Raw genomic sequence first — 21614 nt, forward strand, 5'->3', positions numbered from 1 at the left:
CAGCTGGGTGCACTTTTCCCACATAGCCAGAAGGATTGCCAACTATCTGATCGTGCAAACCCAAGACTCTTGCCCCACCACCTGACCCGCCCCTTCACTGAGACCATGCCCCTTCTGAGGCCCCACCCCTGCTCACTCCATTTCCCCCCTCCCTCCGTCACTCACTTCCCCATCCTCACTCACTTTCACCAGTCTGGGGCAGAGGGTTGGGGTGCAGGGTGCAGGCTCCAAAAGGGAGTTTGGTTGCAGAAGGGGGTGGGGGGTGAAGGCCCTGGGAGGGAGTTTGGGTGCGGGAGGGGGTGTGGGTTCTCTGAGGGAGTTTGGGGTGCGGGAGGGGGTGCGAGGTCTGGAAGGGAGTTTGGGGTGCAGGCTCTGGGCTGGGGCAGGGGGTCGGGGTGCAGGAGAGGATGCCGGTGTCAGCGCTTGCCTCGTGGAGCTCCTGAAAGCGACTGGCACGCCCCTCTGGCAGCGGCTCCTACGCAGGTGGCCCAGTCTCCGCACACTGCTGCCTGCAGGCACCGCCCCTGCAGCTCCCATTGGCTACAGTTCCCAGCCAATGGGAGCTGCAGAGTCGGCACTCGGGGTGGGGGCAGTGCACAGAGACCCCCCTCCCCAGAGGCCACAGGGGGGTGCTGGCCGCTTCCAGGAGCGGCACAGAGGGAGGGCGGGCAGGAAGACTGCCTTAGCCCCACTTGGGCTGGTGGCGGCTGGGGGCCCCTGAGCCCTTTTAAATTGCCCAGACCCCTGGACAATTGCCCTCTTGAACCCCTACCCCATCAGCGGGCCTGGTGTCTAATATCTTTACTTTGTGAAAGGGTATTTGATTTACAGTTTTAAAATACAGATGTCAGTGCAACAGCAAGAGGGTTACATGTGCATGTGTCAGCAGAGAAGCAAAAACAAAGATAATTCTTGTCTCATTGTATAGATGTTTAAATCTTTCCCTCAGTTTCTGAGACTCAACTATTTGGGGGAGTTAGTTGAACGTTCGGAACAGGTAATTTGGAATGTTTAAAATGTTAGGTTACAGTTTCACCACTAGATGGCAGTATTGATTATTGCACATACATTTCTCCTTTACATGTTTTGCCAATGTTTGTGATAAGCTGTTTCCCAATTAGAGTTGATCCTCTCATTGTGCGCTCTCGACTATAGTCTTAGAATGGCAAAACAACATGATTTTAAAAACATAGACACAAAGGAAGGGAGGGGAAAGATTACAGACCCATTACTGTTAGTAGAATTGGTGCATAAACATCAAATTTGGGTTTTTAGACGTGTGCTTTATTAGTAAAATTATTAAGTTTAATCTTAATAAGTACTTCACTTGCTAGAGGTAGTGAGCATGACATTTCCGCTTCCTTCATCATGTCAAAACATGCACCTGTGACCCAAATAGCCTGAGCAACAAGGATGATGTCGTGGTGGGAGTCTGCTATAGACCACCGGACCAGGGGGATGAGGTGGACGAGGCTTTCTTCCGGCAAGTCGCAGAAGCTACTAGATCGCACGCCCTGGTTCTCATGGGCGACTTCAATCATCCTGATACCTGCTGGGAGAGCAATACAGCGGTGCACAGACAATCCAGGAAGTTTTTGGAAACTGTAGGGGACAATTTCCTGGTGCAAGTGCTGGAGGAACTAACTAGGGGCGGAGCTCTTCTTGACCTGCTGCTCACAAACCGGGAAGAATCAGTAGGGGAAGCAAAAGTGGATGGGAACCTGGGAGGCAGCGACCATGAGATGGTTGAGTTCAGGATCCTGACACAGGGAAGAAAGGAGAGCAGCAGAATACGGACCCTGGACTTCAGAAAAGCAGACTTTGACTCTCTCAGGGAACTGATGGGCAAGATCCCCTGGGAGAATAACATGAGGGGGAAAGGAGTTGAGGAGAGCTGGCTGTATTTTAAAGAATCCTTATTGAGGTTACAGGGACAAACCATCCCGATGTGTAGAAAGAATAGTAGATATGGCAGGCGACCAGCTTGGCTTAACAGTGAAATCCTTGCTGATCTTAAACACAAAAAAGAGGCTTACAAGAAGTGGAAGATTGGACAAATGACCAGGGATGAGTATATAAATATTGCTCGGGCATTTAGGAATGGAATCAGGAAAGCTAAATCACACCGGGAGTTGCAGCTAGCGAGGGATGTTAAGAGTAACAAGAAGGGTTTCTTCAGGTATGTTGGCAATAAGAAGAAAGCCAAGGAAAGTGTGAGCCCCTTACTAAATGAGGGAGGCAACCAGTGACAGAGGATGTAGAAAAAGCTAACGTACTCAATGCTTTTTTTTGCCTCTGTTTTCACGAACAAGGTCAGCTCCCAGACTACTGCACTGGGCAGCACAGCATGGGGAGGAGGTGGCCAGCCCTCTGTGAAGGAAGAAGTGGTTTGGGACTATTTAGAAAAACTGGACGTGCACAAGTCCATGGGGCCGGATGCGTTGCATCCGAGAGTGCTAAAGGAATTGGCGGATGTGATTGCAGAGCCATTGGCCATTATCTTTGAAAACTCATGGTGATCGGGGGAAGTCCCGGAAGATTGGAAAAAGGCTAATGTAGTGCCCATCTTTAAAAATGGGAAGAAGGATGATCCTGGAACTACAGGCTGGTCAGCCTCACCTCAGTCCCCGGAAAAATCATGGAGCATATCCTCAAGGAATCAATTCTGAAGCACTTAGACGAGAGGAAAGTGGTCAGGAACAGCCAGCATGGATTCACCAAGGGGAAAGTCATGCCTGACTAATCTAATTGCCTTCTATGGTGAGAGAACTGGTTCTGTGGATGAAGGGAAAGCAGTGGACATGTTATTCCTCGACTTTAGCAAAGCTTTTGACACGGTCTCCCACAGTATTCTTGTCAGCAAGTTAAAGAAGTATGGGCTGGATGGATGCACTACAAGGTGGGTAGAAAGTTGGCTAGATTGTCGGGCTCAACGGGTAGTGATCAATGGCTCCATGTCTAGTTGGCAGCCGGTATCTAGCGGAGTGCCCCAAGGGTCGGTCCTGGGGCTGGTTTTGTTCAATATCTTCATTAATGATCTGGAGGATGGTGTGGATTGCACCCTCAGCAAGTTTGCATATGACACTAAACTGGGAGGAGTTGTAGATACGCTGGAGGGTAGGGATAGAATACAGAGGGACCTAGACAAATTGGAGGATTGGGCCAAAAGAAATCTGATGAGGTTCAACAAGGACAAGTGCAGAGTCCTGCACTTAGGACGGAAGAATCCAATGCACCGCTACAGACTAGGGACCGAATGGCTCGGCAGCAGTTCTGCAGAGAAGGACCTAGGGGTGACAGTGGACGAGAAGCTGGATATGAGTCAACAGTGTGTGCCCTTGTTGCCAAGAAGGCCAGTGGCATTTTGGGGTGTATAAGTAGGGGCATTGCCAGCAGATCAAGGGACGTGATTGTTCCTCTCTATTCGACATTGGTGAGGCCTCATCTGGAGTACTGTGTCCAGTTTTGGGCCCCACACTACAAGAAGGATGTGGAGAAATTGGAGAGAGTCCAGCGAAGGGCAACAAAAATGATTAGGGGACTGGAACACATGAGTTATGAGGAGAGGCTGAGGGAACTGGGATTGTTTAGTCTACGGAAGAGAAGAATGAGGGGGGATTTGATAGCTGCTTTCAACTACCTGAAAGGTGGATCCAAAGAGGATGGATCTAGACTATTCTCAGTGATAGCAGATGACAGGACAAGGAGTAATGGTCTCTAGTTGCAGTGGGGGAGGTTTAGGTTGGATATTAGGAAAAACTTTTTCACTAGGAGGGTGGTGAAACACTGGAATGCGTTACCTAGGGAGGTGGTGGAATCCCCTTCCTTAGGAGTTTTTAAGGTCAGGCTTGACAAAACCCTGACTGGGATGATTTAGTTGGGATTGGTCCTGCTCTGGGCAGGGGGTTGGACTAGATGGCCTCCAGAGGTCCCTTCCAACTCTGTTATTCTATGATTTTATGAAATAAACTGTCCTATTCCACAAACATCCCACTTTCAAGAACAGCAAGAAAGATGAAAATATATTTTTCTGACTGATAATGTGGCTCAAGTGTCATTCTCCTTTTCTTCTGTTTTATGTTCTGTAACTTGGTGCTCTGCTTGTATTGGAGTCTGGGTTTCTGTAAACAGGCAGTATATCAAAAGTTAACCAGCAATTTGCTCAGGTCAAGGCTGCAAAAACCACTCTGAGTTGTTTGTGAAATGAACTTGTCAGATTGTTCTAAAACATGACAAGTTAATCAAGATCTATATGTGACAAAACTGATCCTGTGCAAACAGAATATACATCTGGAACTGCTTCTGAAATGTCTGAGTATGTTAAGCTATTGTCCCTTTATGATGCACATAAAATTCCTTATTTAGTTTCTTTTAACGTCTCATTTTATGACTACTGTTTAGTAAATTGTAACCTGAATTATGTTACATTGAACATGAAACCGGATGGCAAAACAAAACAAACACCTCAGTGCTTTTAGGTTAGCAATTCTGTTAAAAAGTATTGATGCCCCAGTCTCACTTATGGCATATATGAATCCAATAATCTTGTTTGAAATGCATGGCATGTTTACTGGTATTAAGCCTTTAACTTTTTAATTTCTCACTCTGTGTGTCTGTGTGTACACATGTACTATAACAGCAGGGAAGCCAGCAATATAAGACCATAAGTTCTCCTTATTTTTCCTTTTCCAGCTTGAATAAGCTACAACTCATAGCAACATTTCTGCTAGTCCAGCAAGTTGAGGTATACTCTCACAGTTCCTCATTTTTTAGACACAGATTTATATTAATGCCACACAGAGTAGAGGTTGTCTCACTCTTACTGTAAATTATTTACAGTACTCAGAAATGTGTAATTGTGGAAATGAGCCTCCCATCCACCCTGGCCTCTGTGTTATGGTTTCTCAGAACAGGACTCTCTTGTGAGCCTGAGCTTCACTCCTCACAGCCTCTTTGGTTGCAAGTCTCCATCTCCCAGTACTGGTTAGCAATAGCAGCATGAAGGGGGTGAGGATTAGTCTGGAGCAGATTGCTCCTCGGGGCCACTTTAGATGCAACAGCCCTGGCCTGATGAAACACAGCAAATTTGTCAGACCAGGACAGCTTCTGGAGAATCAGTTAAGTCCAGGACTCAAAGGTGGTGGGGGAGGCTAAAGGAAAAGGGGTTGGCTGACTAGGGATTCTCTGCATAACCTGGAAGCCACCTACCCAAGCACCCAGGCAACAGAGCAGTGGATAGGAAGGAGGTGTGCCTGAGAAGTTAGTGTAGTAGCTGAGGAGCTGGGCTGTCTGCTGCACCTCCATGATCTCCCTCCCTCACCTCCCCCCCCCAGCATATCCCCAGTTTTCCATCACCATAGCTCTTCACTCCTAACTATTCTCCTACTGCACAAATCTAATCCTTACAGAGCTCCAGCACCTCCTCCCAACATGCTCCCCTCCCACACAGCTCCTAGGTCCACTTCATCCCCAGCACCACTCTGCCAAGTGGTGGATTCTCCATCTTTGCCATTGTGAACAGTGGATGCCTTTCTGGAAGATATGCTTTAGTCAAATTAAAGTTACTTGGCTCAGTACAGAGGTAACTGGGTGAAATTTAATGGTCTGTGATATAGAGAAGGTCAGATTACATGATCTAATTGTCCCTTGGAGCTATGAATAGCACCCTCCTCCACCCACCCATACAAAGAGCACAATTCTGGCCACCTCTTTGCCCAACCCACCTGCCATGCCCCCAGCTTATCTAACACTCCCCTGCCCCCCCAGCAAACTTCTGAAAGACAATATTGAGGGAGGAATTTTGAGGGGCTCTAGGGAGTGAGGAGCGGCCATCCTGGCACTGGTTGCTCTACCTAATCTGTCTTTTCTTTCATACAATAATGTTTGTTGTAACAGATGGGCAAAGCAAGAACTGCTACACAAGCAGCTGGTTATACAGAGTTTTCTGGATGGGCTCAGGTTTAAAACTCTGAATGCAATCAGAGAAAAACTGCTCTTTTCAAAGCAGACTTTTTTGATCACCCTCAACTCCACAAATCTCAGAGGGTGAAGACAATGTTTGCAGCTGAAGACAAGAATTTGAAAACCAGGCCACTTATTTAGGCATCTAAAAATTAACTTGCGAGTCTATCTTTAGGTAACCACTTCTGAATAGCTTGGCCTAAGTTTTTTCAGGAAGGAAGAATATCAGTGTTGCGTGTTCACTACTGTCTTTGATGCTGTCTTTGAACGTTTCTGGAAGGTTATCGGTTTATCTAACGATTGGACTGCAAGTTCCAGAGACCATTCTGTTCTGCTGTCTCTAAGCTCAGGCCTTCCTGTGTCAAAGGCAATGTCTTCGCTGCCTGCTAAGCACTGGCTAAGTTAAACTGTCGTAGCCTAAGTAGCGACAGCACAGTCACGTTACTGTGCTGTCATGCCCCGTGACCACGCAGGCAGAGCCGTCCCGAGGGCACGGTGAATCAGGGCGACTGCCTCAGGCCCTGAGCTTTGGGAGCCCCCGCGGTTCATGAGGAGAGGTGGGTGCCCAGCAGGGGGGTGAGGTGAGCGGGTGAGAAGGGTGAGGAGGCGAGTGGCAGGTGGGGGGAGAGGGGTGCGAGGAGGAGCCCTCCTAGCAATTTCCTTTCCCCACAGTGCCTCCTGCCCGCTGCCGGGCCACCGATCAGCACCTCCCCCTCGCTCTCCGTCTCAGCGCCTGCCGTGGATCGGCTGTTTTGTAGCGTCCGGAGGTACTGGGGGGAGGGGAGAGGAGCAAGGTTCGCAGCGTGCTCGGGGGCGGAACTGGGCGGGGAAGAGGCAGGACTGGAAGAGGCAGGGTAGGGGTGGGGCCTTGGGGAAAGCGGTGGAGTGGGGGCAGGGCATGGGAAGAGCACCCCCTGGCAGATAGAAACTCGACACCTATGTCCCGGGCCCCGCATCTCCCTCGGGACGCCCCTGCACACAGGTTCTGTATCTGGCCCTGACAAGCAACATAGCTGTCAGAGCACATAGCCCAAGATTCATAGCATCACTACTCACCATGCTGCCCTGTGCTTGCATTCATAGGGTGTTGTGGGACAATTTTTCTACCTGCTCTCAGGGCTGTGGGAGAAAATGGTCTACGTCTATTAAATTAAATTCTTGGTATGCCCTTTCCAGGGATTTGTCCTTTACCTTGAGCTGTCTGTATGAGGAAACCATCTCCCCTCTGAGATACATGTTCCTGCTCCAGGGATAGACCTCCTCTCTCTACCCTGCCTCTGTATGGGCTGTGACTCGGTCTCTTGACTAAAATGTCTTCCCTAGTCACCTTTAGAAAAGGGTCCTTTGTTACAGGTAGCAGCCTCATTGCTACTGCATGCGCATCTTGAGCTTTCCCCGCTCTCGGGTAGGAATCGTATTATGCAGTCCTCCTTCACTGCTTCAGATTTGACTGGGGTCTGAGCTGCAGCAACACTGAGTTTTGTGTGAACCTGGAGAAATTGCAAGGAGGTCACTGAACAGAAAGGAGGAGGAAGCTGAGCAGAGGCAAATCGATAGTCTATGTCCATTCGGGACTAATGGGAATGGATTAGAGGTCCAGCGTGTCTCAGTAGTTGTGACAGCTCTTAGAATCATAGAAATGTGGATTGGAAGGGACTTCAATAGGTCATCTAGTCCACTCATGGCTGCATGTCTTTCACTGCAATTAGCTTAAGTTAGCAATACGTGCTAACAGCTACCTCAGATCTGCCCTATAGCTCCTGGATTGGCTATATGAACATGAAGTTCTTGACTATGGAGAGTGTTAAGGGGAAAACCTGTGGTTGTGCCTGAGTTAAGTCTCTGCAGCGAAGACAAGCCCAAAGCCTCCCTTTATCAGGCAGAGATACAAGAAGCATCTGTGTTTCAGATGCTGGGTAAGACATTGTGTTCAAGGCAGATGCCTCTAGGCTGCGAACAGGAATTATAGGAATCTCATTTGGAGGCCTCAGGAGATCTCTGAAATGCTCCATGCTCTTCAGAGCCTGGGGTAATGTCTGCAGGAGAAAAGGACATGCCAGCCATTGCAAACAGGGCTCTTCTCTGAATGCTGAATCCTGAAGAGGACATGAGACAAGTAATGAAAAAGCAGTCTCTGTGCATTAAGAGAAGGTGCCACCGCTATTAACTTAAAGACAGAATGCCCCATTCAGAAGTAACTTTTGAGACTCTCAGAGCATGGAATGCTGAGAAGCAACAAGACTATGGATGCACTGTGCGCTGAAGGAATCTCAACACCTGAGGAAAATGAGGTCCGTGAACTACAAATGCACTGAAACCATCAATGTACTAGAAACGTGGCACCTGAAAAACCTTCCTTGAAATACACAGGAGCCAAAGGCTTTGGTGTTAAGGCATCAAAGAAGACATCAACACTGCAATGAGCCACTCTAGGACACTTGGGAACTATAGGGAAACAGGTAAAATTAATAAGACAAGAAAGGAATCCCATTAGAGCCAAAATCTAGGAGCGGTGAAGGCTGGATCTAGCCATGTCTGAGTGTACTGGGGTGAGTGTTCTCAGAAAGGAACTGAAGAGGGATGTTTTAGAAGGTACCAAGATATCAGTAGAATGGGGCTGAACTACTGGTGCTTCAAAAAGCCAAATACTGTTTTAAACAAGGGAGGGTCCAGCCTGCCTCATGCTAGGGAGCGGAGTCCAAAGAGTAGGAATTCAGCTATGTGCTCAGATAGCTATATTGCTTATCATGGCCAGATACAGAACCTGTGTGCAGGGCCATCCTGAGGGAGATGCGGGGCCCGGGACTTAGGTGCCAAGTTTCTATCTGCCAGGGGGTGCTCTCCCCATGCCCTGCCCCCACTCCACCCCTTTCCCCAAGGCACCACCCGCACTCTGCTTCTTCCCGTCCCACCTCTTCCCCGCCCAGTTCCGCCCCCGAGCACGCTGCACCCTTGCTCCTCTCCCCTCCCCCCCAGTGCCTCCAGAGGCCACGAAATAGCTGATTCACAGCAGGCGCTGAGATGGAGAGCAAGGGGGAGGCGCTGATTGGTGGCCCTACCAGCAGGCAGAAGGTGCTGGTGGGAAGGAGATTGCTAGGAGGGCTCCTCCTTGCCCCCCCCCCCCGCCCCATATGCCACCTTTCAAAAACATTGGGCTAGATCACCAGGCCTATCGTCCCTACTCTTGCAAAAATACCATATGACAGAATAACTTTCTCCCCATTATCAGTATAGATACTAGCTTGCTCTTCTATTCCAATAAGGAGGGAAGGTTCAGGTCTTTCCATTGCCTCAGCAGAATGTTTCAAACAGAGTAATGGTTATTGTTGTTAGCATATACTTTCTGAGATTTGCCAGATTGGGATTATCCTCATTGAAACACTAGGTAAGAGGAAAATGTGGGTAAGCTTCATGTAAACCCTATCCAGAAGGGAAAAAGTCTTTAGAATCTCCCCTAAAACTGTTTTAATTACCATTTCAGTAAGATTTGATGTGGAAAGAGAGACTCTGTTACCTGCTGAAGATGCCAACAATCACAGGCCTAATGATCTCATTCTTTAGTCCTGTGAAAATCCTAGAAATAGGTCTGGAAGGAACCTCGAGACATTATTGAGTCCAGCCCCTAAAGTAGGCTTACTTGGTCCTGCCTCAGCGCAGGGGTTTGGACTTACCATAGGACTGGAAGGGATCTTGAGAGGTCATCTAGTCCAGTCCCCTGCACTCATGGCAGGACTAAGTATTATCTAGACCATCCCTGACTGGTGTTTGTCTAACCTGCTCTTAAAAATCTCTAATGATGGAGATTCCACAACCTCCCTAGGTAATTTATTCCAGTGCTAAACCACCTTGACAGTTAGGAAGTTTTTCCTAATGTCCAACCTAAACCTACCTTGCTGCAATTTAAGCCCACTGCTTCTTCTCCTATCCTCAGAGGTTAAGAACAACAATTCTTCTCCCTCCTTCTTGTAACAACCTTTTATGTACTTGAAAACTGTTATCATGTCCCCTCTGTCTTCTTTTCCAGACTAAACAAACTACATTTTTTCAATCTTCCCTCATAGGTCATGTTTTCTAGACCTTTAATCATTTTTGTTGGTCTTCTCTGGACTTTCTCCAGTTTGTCCACATCTTTCCTGAAATGTGGCACCCAGAACTGGACACAATACGCCAGCTGAGGCCTAATCAGCGCGGAGTAGAGTGGAGAATTACTTCTTATGTCTTGCTTACAACTCTCCTGCTAACACATTCCCAGAATGATGTTTGCTTTTTTTGCAGAAGTTATACCATTGACTCATATTTAGCTTGTGGTCCCCTATGACCCCCAGATCCCTTTCCGCAGTGCTCCTTCCTAGGCAGTCATTTCCCATTTTGTATGTGTGCAACTGATTGTTCCTTCCTAAGTGGAGTACTTTGCATTAGTCCTTATTGAATTTCATCTTATTTTCTTCAGACCCATTTTTCCAGTTTGTCCAGATCATTTTGAATTTTTATCCTATCCTCCAAAGCACTTGCAAACTCTCCCAGCTTGGTATTGGCCTCAAATTTTATAAGTGTACTCTCTATGCCATTATCTAAATATTGGACAGAACGGGACCCCACTCATTATGCCCTTCCAGCATGACTGTGAACCACAGATAACTACTCTTTGGGAATGGTTTGCTAACCAGTTATGCACCCACTTTATAGTAGCTCCATCTAAGTTGCATTTCCGTAGTTCATGAGAATGTCATGTGAGACAGTATCAAAAGCGGCAAAGAGTCCTGTGGCACCTCATAGACTAACAGATGTATTGGAGCATAAGCTTGCATCTGACAAAGTGGGTATTCATCAACGAAAGCTTATGCTCCAATACGTCTGTTAGTCTATAAAGTGCCACAGGACTCTTTGCTGTTTTTACAGATCCAGACTAACACGGCTACCCCTCTGATGCTTAGTATCTAAAGCTTTACTAAAGTCAAGATATACCACATCTACCACTTCTCCCCTTATCCACAAGGCTTGTTATCCTGTCAAAGAAAGCTTTCAGGTTGGTTTGACACGATTTGTTCCTGACAAATCCATGCTGACTGTTACTTATCACCTTATCTTCTAGATGTTTGCAAATTGATTGCTTTATTATTTGTTCCATTATCTTTCTGGATATAGAAGTTACTTCCCTGGGTTGTACTTATTTCCCTTTTTATAGATTGGCACTATATTTGCACTTTCCCATTTTCTGGAATCTCTCCCATCTTTCATGACTTTTCAGACATAATCACTAATGGCTCAGATATCTCCTCAGTCAGTACCTTAAGTATTCTAGGATGCATTTCATCAGGCCCTGGTGACTTGAAGACATCTAACTTGTCCAACTAATTTTTAACTTGTTTTTCCCCTATTTTAGCCTCTGATTCCACCTCATTTTCACTGGCATTCACTATGTTAGATGTCATAGGCATTGACTCCGTGGGTGCTCTGGGGCTGGAGCACCCACGGGGAAAAATTAGTGGGTGCTCTGCACCCACCGGCAGCCAAGCTCCACTCACCACCTCCTCCTCCTCCCCCTCTGAGTGTGCCGCATCCCCGCTCTTCCGCCTACCTCCCAGCGTTTTCCACCCGGCTGCTGCCAAACAGCTGTTTGGCAGCATTAGCACACTCCGGGAGGAAGGGGGAGAAGTGGGAATGTGGCGCACTCAGGGGAAGAGGCGGGGCCGGGGTGGGGATTTGGGAAGGAGTTGGAATATTGGCAGGGAGGGGGCAGAGTTGGGGCGGGGACTTTGGGGAAGGGGTGGGAAGAGGCAGGGTGGGGCAGGGCCTCATGGAAAGGGTGAAGTGGGGGCAGAGCCAGGGGCAAAGGGGGTGTCGAGCACCCACATGAAAGAGGGGAAGTCGGTGCCTATGTTAGATGTCCAATCACCACTAACTTTTTTGGTGAAAACTGAAACAAAGAAACGGTTAAGCACCTTTGCCATTTCCACATTTTCTGTTTATTGTTCCCCCCCTTCATTGAGTAACAGGCCTACCCTGTCCTTGGTCTTCCTCTTGCTTCTAACGTATTTGTAGAATGTTTTCTTGTTACCCTTTATGTCTCTAGCTAGTTTGATCCCATTTTGTGCCTTGGCCTTTCTAATTTTGTCCCTACATACTTGTGTTATTAATTTATGTTCATCCTTTGTCATTTGACCTCATTTCCACTTTTTTTGTAGGACTCTTTTTTGATTTTCAGATCATTGAAGATTTCCTGGTTAAGCCAGGGTGGTCTCTTGCCATACTTCCTATCTTTCCTACACAGTGGGATAGTTTAGCTCTTGTGCCCTTAATAATGTCTCTTAGCCCTGGTCTACACTAGGACTTTAGGTCGAATTTAGCAGCATTAAATCGATGTAAACCTGCACCCGTCCACACGATGAAGCCCTTTATTTCGACTTAAAGGGCTCTTAAAATCGATTTCCTTACTCCACCCCGACAAGTGGATTAGCGCTTAAATCGGCCTTGCCGGCTTGAATTTGGGGTACTGTGGACACAATTCAACGGTATTGGCCTCCAGGAGCTATCCCAGAGTGCTCCATTGTGACCGCTCTGGACAGCACTCTCAACTCAGATGCACTGGCCAGGTAGACAGGAAAAGAACCGCGAACTTTTGAATCTCATTTCCTGTTTGGCCAGCGTGGCAAGCTGCAGGTGACCATGCAGAGCTCATCAGCACAGGTGACCATGATGGAGTCCCAGAATCGCAAAAGAGCTCCAGCATGGACCAAACGGGAGGTACGGGATCTGATCGCTGTTTGGGGAGAGGAATCCGTGCTATCAGAACTCCGTTCCAGTTTTCGAAATGCCAGAACCTTTCTGAAAATCTCCCAGGGCATGAAGGACAGAGGCCATAAAAGGGACCCGAAGCAGTGCCGCGTGAAACTGAAGGAGCTGAGGCAAGCCTACCAGAAAACCAGAGAGGCGAACGGCTGCTCCGGGTCAGAGCCCCAAACATACTGCTTCTGTGATGAGCTGCATGCCATTTTAGGGGGTTCAGCCACCACTACCCCAGCCATGTTGTTTGACTCCTTCAATGGAGATGGAGGCAATACGGAAGCAGGTTTTGGGGACGAAGAAGATGATGATGATGAGGAGGAGGTTGTAGATAGCTCACAGCAAGCAAGCGGAGAAACCAGTTTTCCCGACAGCCAGGAACTGTTTCTCACCCTGGACCTGGAGCCAGTACCCCCCGAACCCACCCAAGGCTGCCTCCTGGACCCAGCAGGCGGAGAAGGGACCTCCAGTGAGTGTACCTTTTAAAATACTATACATGGTTTAAAAGCAAGCATGTGAAAGGATTACTTTGCCCTGGCATTCGCGGCTCTCCTGGATGTACTCCCAAAGCCTTTGCAAAAGGTTTCTGGGGAGGGTAGCCTTATTGTGTCCTTCATGGTAGGACACTTTACCACTCCAGGCCAGTAACACGTACTCGGGAATCATTGTACAACAAAGCATTGCAGTGTATGTTTGTTGGTGTTCAAACAACATCCGTTCTTTATCTCTCTGTGTTATCCTCAGGAAAGTGAGATATAATTCATGGTCACCTGGTTGAAATAGAGTGCTTTTCTTCAGGGGACACTCAGAGGAGCCCATTCCTGCTGGGCTGTTTGCCTGTGGCTAAACAGAAATGTTCCCCGCTGTTAGCCACAGAGAGGGGGGAGGGTTGAGGGGGTAGCCACACGGTGAGGGGAGGCAAAATGCGACCTTGTAACGAAAGCACATGTGCTATGTATGTAATGTTAACAGCAAGGTTTACCCTGAAAGACTGTAGCCACTGTTTTATAAAATGTGTCTTTTTAAATACCGCTGTCCCTTTTTTTTTCTCCACCAGCTGCATGTGTTTCAAGGATCACAGGATCTTCTCCTTCCCAGAGGCTAGTGAAGCTTAGAAAGGAAAAAAAAAAACGCACTCGCGATGAAATGTTCTCCGAGCTCATGCTGTCCTCCCACACTGACAGAGCACAGACGAATGCGTGGAGGCAAATAATGTCAGAGTGCAGGAAAGCACAAAATGACCAGGAGGAGAGGTGGCGGGCTGAAGAGAGTAAGTGGTGGGCTGAAGACAGGGCTGAAGCTCAAATGTGGCGGCAGCGTGATGAGAGGAGGCAGGATTCAATGCTGAGGCTGCTGGAGGACCAAACCAGTATGCTCCAGTGTATGGTTGAGCTGCAGCAAAGGCAGCTGGAGCACAGACTGCTGCTACAGCCCCTGTGTAACCAACCGCCCTCCTCCCCAAGTTCCATAGCCTCCACACCCAGACGCCCAAGAACGCGGTGGGGGGGCCACCGGCCAACCAGCCACTCCGCCACAGAGGATTGCCCAAAAAAAAAAAGGCTGGCATTCAATAAATTTTAAAGTTGTAAACTTTTAAAGTGCTGTGTGGCATTTTCCTTCCCTCCTCCACCACCCCTCCTGGGCTACCTTGGTAGTCATCCCCCTATTTGTATGATGAATGAATAAAGAATGCATGAATGTGAAGCAACAATGACTTTATTGCCTCTGCAAGCCGTGATTGAAGGGAGGAGGGGAGGGTGGTTAGCTTACAGGGAAGTAGAGTGAACCAAGGGGCGGGGGGTTTCATCAAGGAGAAACAAACAGAACTTTCACACCATAGCCTGGCCAGTCATGAAACTGGTTTTCAAAGCTTCTCTGATGCGTACCACGCCCTCCTGTGCTCTTCTAACTGCCCTGGTGTCTGGCTGCGCGTAACCAGCAGCCAGGCGATTTGCCTCAACCTCCCACCTTGCCATAAACGTCTCCCCCTTACTCTCACAAATATTGTGGAGCACACAGCAAGCAGTAATAACAGTGGGAATATTGGTTTCGCTGAGGTCTAAGCAAGTCAGTAAACTGCGCCAGCGCGCCTTTAAACGTCCAAATGCACATTCTACCACCATTCTGCACTTGCTCAGCCTGTAGTTGAACAGCTCCTGACTACTGTCCAGACTGCTTGTGTACGGCTTCATGAGCCATGGCATTAAGGGGTAGGCTGGGTCCCCAAGGATACATATAGGCATTTCAACATCCCCAACAGTTATTTTCTGGTCTGGGAATAAAGTCCCTTCCTGCAGCTTTTGAAACAGACCAGAGTTCCTGAAGATGCGAGTGTCATGTACCTTTCCCGGCCATCCCACATTGATGTTGGTGAAACGTTCTTTGTGATCCACCAGAGCTTGCAGCACTACTGAAAAGTATCCCTTGCGGTTTATGTACTCGGTGGCTTGGTGCTCCGGTGCCAAGATAGGGATATGGGTTCCATCTATGGCCCCACCACAGTTAGGGAATCCCATTGCAGCAAAGCCATCCACTATGACCTGCACATTTCCCAGGGTCACTACCCTTGATATCAGCAGATCTTTGATTGCGTGGGCTACTTGCATCACAGCAGCCCCAACAGTAGATTTGCCCACTCCAAATTGATTCCCAACTGACCGGTAGCTGTCTGGCGTTGCAAGCTTCCACAGGGCTATCGCCACTCGCTTCTCAACTGTGAGGGCTGCTCTCATCTTGGTATTCATGCGCCTCAGGGCAGGGGAAAGCAAGTCACAAAGTTCCATGAAAGTGCCCTTACGCATGCGAAAGTTTCGCAGCTACTGGGAATCGTCCCAGACCTGCAACACTATGCAGTCCCACCAGTCTGTGCTTGTTTCCTGAGCCCAGAATCGGTGTTCCACAGCATGAACCTGCCCCATTAGCACCATGATGCATGCATTGGCAGGGCCCATGCTTTCAGAGAAATCTGTGTCCATGTCCTGATCACTCACGTGACCGCGCTAATGTCGCCTCCTTGCCCGGTATCGCTTTGCCAGGTTCTGGTGCTGCATATAATGCTGGATAATGTGTGTGGTGTTTAATGTGCTCCTAATTGCCAAAGTGAGCTGAGCGGGCTCCATGCTTGCCTTGGTATGGCGTCCGCACAGAAAAAAGGCGCGGAACGATTGTCTGCCATTGCTCTGACGGAGGGAGGGGCGACTGACGACACGGCTTCCAGGGTTGGCTTCAGGGAGCTAAAATCAACAAAGGGGGTGGCTTTACATCAAGGAGTATTTCAGGCAGGACTTCACGGAGGGTTCCAATAAGAAATGGTGCACCTAAGTTATTGTTCTTATTGGAACAAGGAGGTTAGCCTGGCCTCTGATTGATATATGGCTAGATTTACCTCGCTGCACCTTCTCTGTGAGTGACTGCAGTGTGACCTAGAGGAATGAGTCCCCTAGACGGGGGAAGCAAATGAATACAAAACAAATCTGGTCTATTTCTTGTTTTGATCCACTCCATCTATCTTTTACATCTTTGGCTGGCAGCAGACGGTGCAGAAGGACTGCATGCCATCCACCTCTAATGGCTGCTCTGCAGAAGATGGTACAGTACGACTGCTAGCCATCCTCATCTCTTGCCTGCTCACCATAAGACGGTTCAATAGGACTGACTGCAGGACTAAAGAGAATGACCTGGTCAAGTCACTCCAAATTTAGTCCCTGCGCCCATGTCTGCCCAGGCGCTCCCAGCCAATGTGGCCAGGAGCACCTCGGACACGACGAGAACGGCTACCAGTCGTACTGCACCGTCTGCTGCCAGTAGGCAATGGGTTGCTGCTACTGTGTAGCAATGCCGTACCGCGTCTGCCAGCACCCAGGAGACATACGGTGACGGTTACCTGAGCGGGCTCCGTGCTTGCCGTGGTATGGCGTCTGCACAGGTAACTCAGGAAAAAAGGCGCGAAACGATTGTCTGCCCTTGCTTTCACGGAGGGACGGAGGGAAGGGGGGCCTGACGATATGTACCCAGAACCACCTGCGACAATGTTTTAGCCCCATCAGACATTGGGATCTCAACCCAGAATTCCAATGGGCAGCGGAGACTGTGGGAACTGTGGGATAGCTATCCACAGTGCAACGCTCCGGAAGTCGACTCTAGCCTCGGTACTGTGGAAGCACTCCGCCGAGTTAATGCACTTAATGCACTTAGAGCATTTTCTGTGGGGACACACACACTCGAATATATAAAACCAATTTCTAAAAAACCGACTTCTATAAATTCGACCTTATTCCGTAGTGCAGACATACCCATAGGAAGAACTGCCAACTATCTTCAATTGTTCTTCCCTTTAGACTTGCTTCCGAGGGGATCTTATCTACCAGCTCCCTGAGTTTGCTAAAGCCTGCCTTCTTGGAATCCTTCTTGGAATCTTTGCTGTTCTGCCTCCTACCATTCCTTAGAATCATGAACTCTATCATTTCATGATCACTTTCATCCAAGCTGCCTTCCACTTTCAAATTCTCAACCAGTTCCTCCGTATTTGTCAAAATCAAATCTATGTCTGCACTACCCGATCGATCTATCGGGGATCGCTTTATCGTGTCTAGTGTAGATCACTCTGCCATCGACTCCTGTACTCCACCGCGATGGGGGAGCGGTGGCAGTCGACCCCGCGCCGTGACGACGTGAGGTAAGTCAACCTAAGATACGTTGACTTCAGCTACGGTAGTCCCATAGCTGAAGTTGCATATCTTAGGTCAATCCCCTCCCCACCCCCAGTGTAGACCAGGCAGAACAGCCTCTCCCATAGTAGCTTTCTCCACTTCTGAAATAAAATATTGTCTCGGATATATTCCAAGAACTTGTTGGATAATCTGTGCCCTGCTGTGTTATTTTCTCAACAGATGTCTGAGTTGTTCAAGTCCCCCATCGCCACCAAATTCTGTGCTTTGGATGATTGAATGACTTGATGACTTGAATATGAGATAATTAGGGCTGTGATTGCTGGCATCTTCAGCAGGTAACAGTCTGTCTTTCAATATCAGACCTTAGTGAAATGATCATTATGAAAGTTTTTAAAGGCCAGATTCTGCTGCTTTGGACAGCCTTTGGAGCTTTGTAAAGAATGAAGGATTGAAATCTATGTATGTTTTAGGTCAGAAAAACATTGATATCCTTTTATATGTAAAAAGTGCGTTTTATTAGAGCCACTAAAAGTTTACAAAAATTACATCTTTGAAATAGTTGAAGGAAGTGGGAATATTTTGGTATCCAAAAACGTTTTAGATGTACAGTAATTTATATATTTGTCAGAGGGTTTTATGGCTCATCTGGACCAAACGTAGTGTCCCTCATTTTAATGGTCATAATTTATTACAATATTTCATCATTTTTGCTTTTCAACATAGATTAATATGCTTATCTTTAATATGGATATTCCTCAAAAAAACCTTTATTTACATTTAGTCATATTCAACTTGTATGTTTTACTCACTTTCACGTTCATTGTATTAGTTTTCTTTTCCAGTAAATCAAATGAGAATCTTACTGAGTTCTCAGGCCATGAGAGTAGTGCCATTAGGCATGAATGAATGAACATAAAAGCATAAGAACGGCTATACTGGGCCAGTCCAATGGTCCATCTTGTCTGGTATCCTGTCTCTGACAGTGGCCAGTGCCAGATGCTTCACACGGAATGAGACTAGTGAATTTCTTTTGTATGAAGAGATTTACCAACCTCATTATTTCCTTTCAGTAATAGTTTTCTCTTTGACTTTTCTGTAATTTTGGCTCCTCTGATAGTGCAGTATATCTGGCTGTTGATTATCTTTTGGTGTTCCATCAAATCTGTATTAATCTTGACTGATCTACCTGTTTTGGTGAAGTGGATGTGAAGTTTGATTGGGATGGTGTGATAGAAGGAATGTGTATTCCATTCTGGCAGTGATCCTTGTGGTGTTAAAATGACTCACTGTACAAGCAGGCAAGTACATTTTGCAGGACCTTGAAAGACTTTTTCTTTATAATCTCAAAGGCTCAGCTTCTGAAGATAAAACCCAATTAAATATTTAGTGATTGATTTATAGGCTCATAAAGAGCATTCCATGGATGTCTTCCTCTAAATTTCAGTGTTCGCTATTTTTGGATGTTACCAAGGTTCTTCATTGCACATCTTGAGAACAATGTTTCCAAGTCTTTAAAGGATTCTCTGCCAAGCCTACCTTGTTCCTTCAGTTGGTTTCTGCAGAGATTTTGGTACATTGAAACACTAAAATCTGGGCTTGGAAGTTCATAGTCCCAGAACCTCTGGGCTTGCCATGGCAGTTATGAAATTAAAAAAATTGCTTGTGCCCTGACACCTCTTTCATTACAATTTAAGCACTGGAGCTACTCAACTATCTAGGCCTTTGTATAGCTCTCATCACTTGTATCTGAGTCCTGAGACACATCCTAGGCTAAATCTGTACCCTGGGTATTAACATTAGGGACATAGTAATAGGCCATGATCCTTTCACTTTTCAACTAGGAAAAGAACCAACCAGATTAATCCAGGCCCACAGACTCATAAATGTAGAGAGTTTCCAGAACATCCTGATGGAGAAAGCTATACATCTGCAAAGTTAAATATAGTGAACTGTTCAGATAAAACTACTATCTTCTACCATTGATGTACTAGCCCTGAAACATCCTGTACTTCCACATCACTCTCACAAATTATGATGGTGCACAGATTACTTATGCAAAAAGACTATAATCAGAAAACATGAACACTGGTCTATCAATCCCTTTGAGGCATGCAGTAGTCCAGTTAGTACTTAATGCTGCAGATCAATAATGTTACAACGTGCTGGCTGAACTCTGTTTTTTCTCTGTGTACAACCATGTACAACAAGATGGTACGAGTTGTACTGATGGATAATCTCATAATAATGGACAGGAGACAAACGTCCATTTCATCTTCTGCACTTTCTAGCAACCTTCAAAATAGTCTACTATTAAGTATTGCTTGTGAGAGATGGTGTGGTTGAATGAGTTGCACTAACATGGCTTTTCTTATACCTCTTGGTTAGATCACCAAAGGTAATAAATGGACAGTTACTTCTCCACTTGCAGAGATCCGCAGATTTATTTGTAGTTTTCCCCTCCTATTCAATAAATCTAATTTACTGCTAGGGGAAATAATAGGGTGCTTTGAGGTCAAATATCTGCATATACAGGTGACACTTATTCATGTCTTTGTCCTTGATGTAAATAAGCTCCTAGGGCAGAGGATCGCAAACTGTGGTCCGTGGACCACCAGTTGTCCGTGAGCACCATTCAGGTCGTCTGCGGATAGTTCCCTCTAAGGTGCGTGCCTGGGAGGCCACACACAAAAGAATGAAGGACCACCCACCTAATTAGTGGAGCCGCACAGGCATGACTCCACTAATTAGGTGCCTGGACCCTGGAGAAGATGCACATGTAAGGTGGTGGCCTTGGGAGGAATAGGGTGTAGATAGGAGGGGGTAGTGGTGTGAGAAGAGGAGGTGGAGGGGAATTTGGGACGTGCAGGGCTGCGGTGGCCAGAGAAAGAGGCGACTTTCTCCAGCTCCAGGGCTGCAGTTGCTGGGGAGAGATGGCCCTCCTTCCCAGCCTCAGCTCTATGGCTGCCATGGTGGGGGAGAGAGGGAGAGACCCCCCTTCTGCCCAGCCGGGGGGCTGCCACGGTGGGGGAGAGAGGGCACATCCATTGTATTAGAAAGGTAAGACTGCTGATATTAAAATATGAGTTGTGTGCTTTTATTTGTAGAACAAAAAAAACGTTAATTCTTATTAAAGTTTTTTTTTAAAATAGCTCTTTTATACAAAGTGCTTTACAATAGTTAACTAATGGTACAAACAACATTTGGAAAGATCCTTCAGTGGTCCGCCAAGACCCCCAGCAATCTTCAAGTGGTCTACGAAAAATAATTTGAGAACCACTGTCCTAGAGGAAGGGCACCTGGCTCAATTCAAGCCCCGTAAGGCTCAGCCAGGGCCAGATTAAGCCTTTAGAGGCCCTAAGCACTGAAAACATTATGGTGCCCCCCCATATGTAATTCAAAATAAAAACAATACTACACCGTAAAATAAAATTTTATTTTTCGAAATGACACAAAACTTACATGTATGCTGAAATTAAAATAGTTTCTTTCTAGATTTTCTGATTACAAAATTCTGGATAAGTTCATCGAAGCTGACTCAACGAAGCATGTCTGCTTCCATACACAATAGGGAAAGTGAATCAAGTCTGTCCTGACACATTATTGTTCTCTGAGGGTTTTTTATTCTTTTTCTCAGCTGAGGAAAAGAGCGTTCTGCGGAGCAGTTAGTAATTATCAATGTTAGAAAAATATGTAGTGCAATCTCTACATTTGGAAATATACGTTTTTCAAAATTGTGTCATGAAGATCAATGTGACTGAATTTCATTTTTCCTGTTTCATTAAACTTTGCACGCATATAACAGTGGAACTGCCATACTTCTCCACAGACATTCATGTTCAAGTCAACAGGGTATGAGTCAACTAGCTTTCGGGAACCTTGTGAATATTGTTAGTCAGATAAGTCCATATCATTTAGAAAAGAAAATCTACTTGATACTTCTTTGTACACTTCACCTCTCCTCTTCCTATGAGCTTCAAGTGTATCAGTTATAGCGTAGTAAGTAGTTATGCGAAATTTGTCTCTAGGATTCAATGCTGTTTCTATTGCACTGCTATCATTTGCTTGTTTTTTCCTGATTCGCTTGCAGGACTGGGCTTCTTTGTAGTTAGTATCAGGCAAGATATCTTTTGATATGTCTTCAAGTCTTTTGAAATCATTCCTCAAAGTGTGTAAGTGTCTGCTGATTGACAGAGGTCTGCA

Source organism: Caretta caretta, chromosome 4 (genome assembly GCF_965140235.1).
Source record: "Caretta caretta isolate rCarCar2 chromosome 4, rCarCar1.hap1, whole genome shotgun sequence".
Lineage (NCBI taxonomy): Eukaryota > Metazoa > Chordata > Testudines > Cheloniidae > Caretta > Caretta caretta.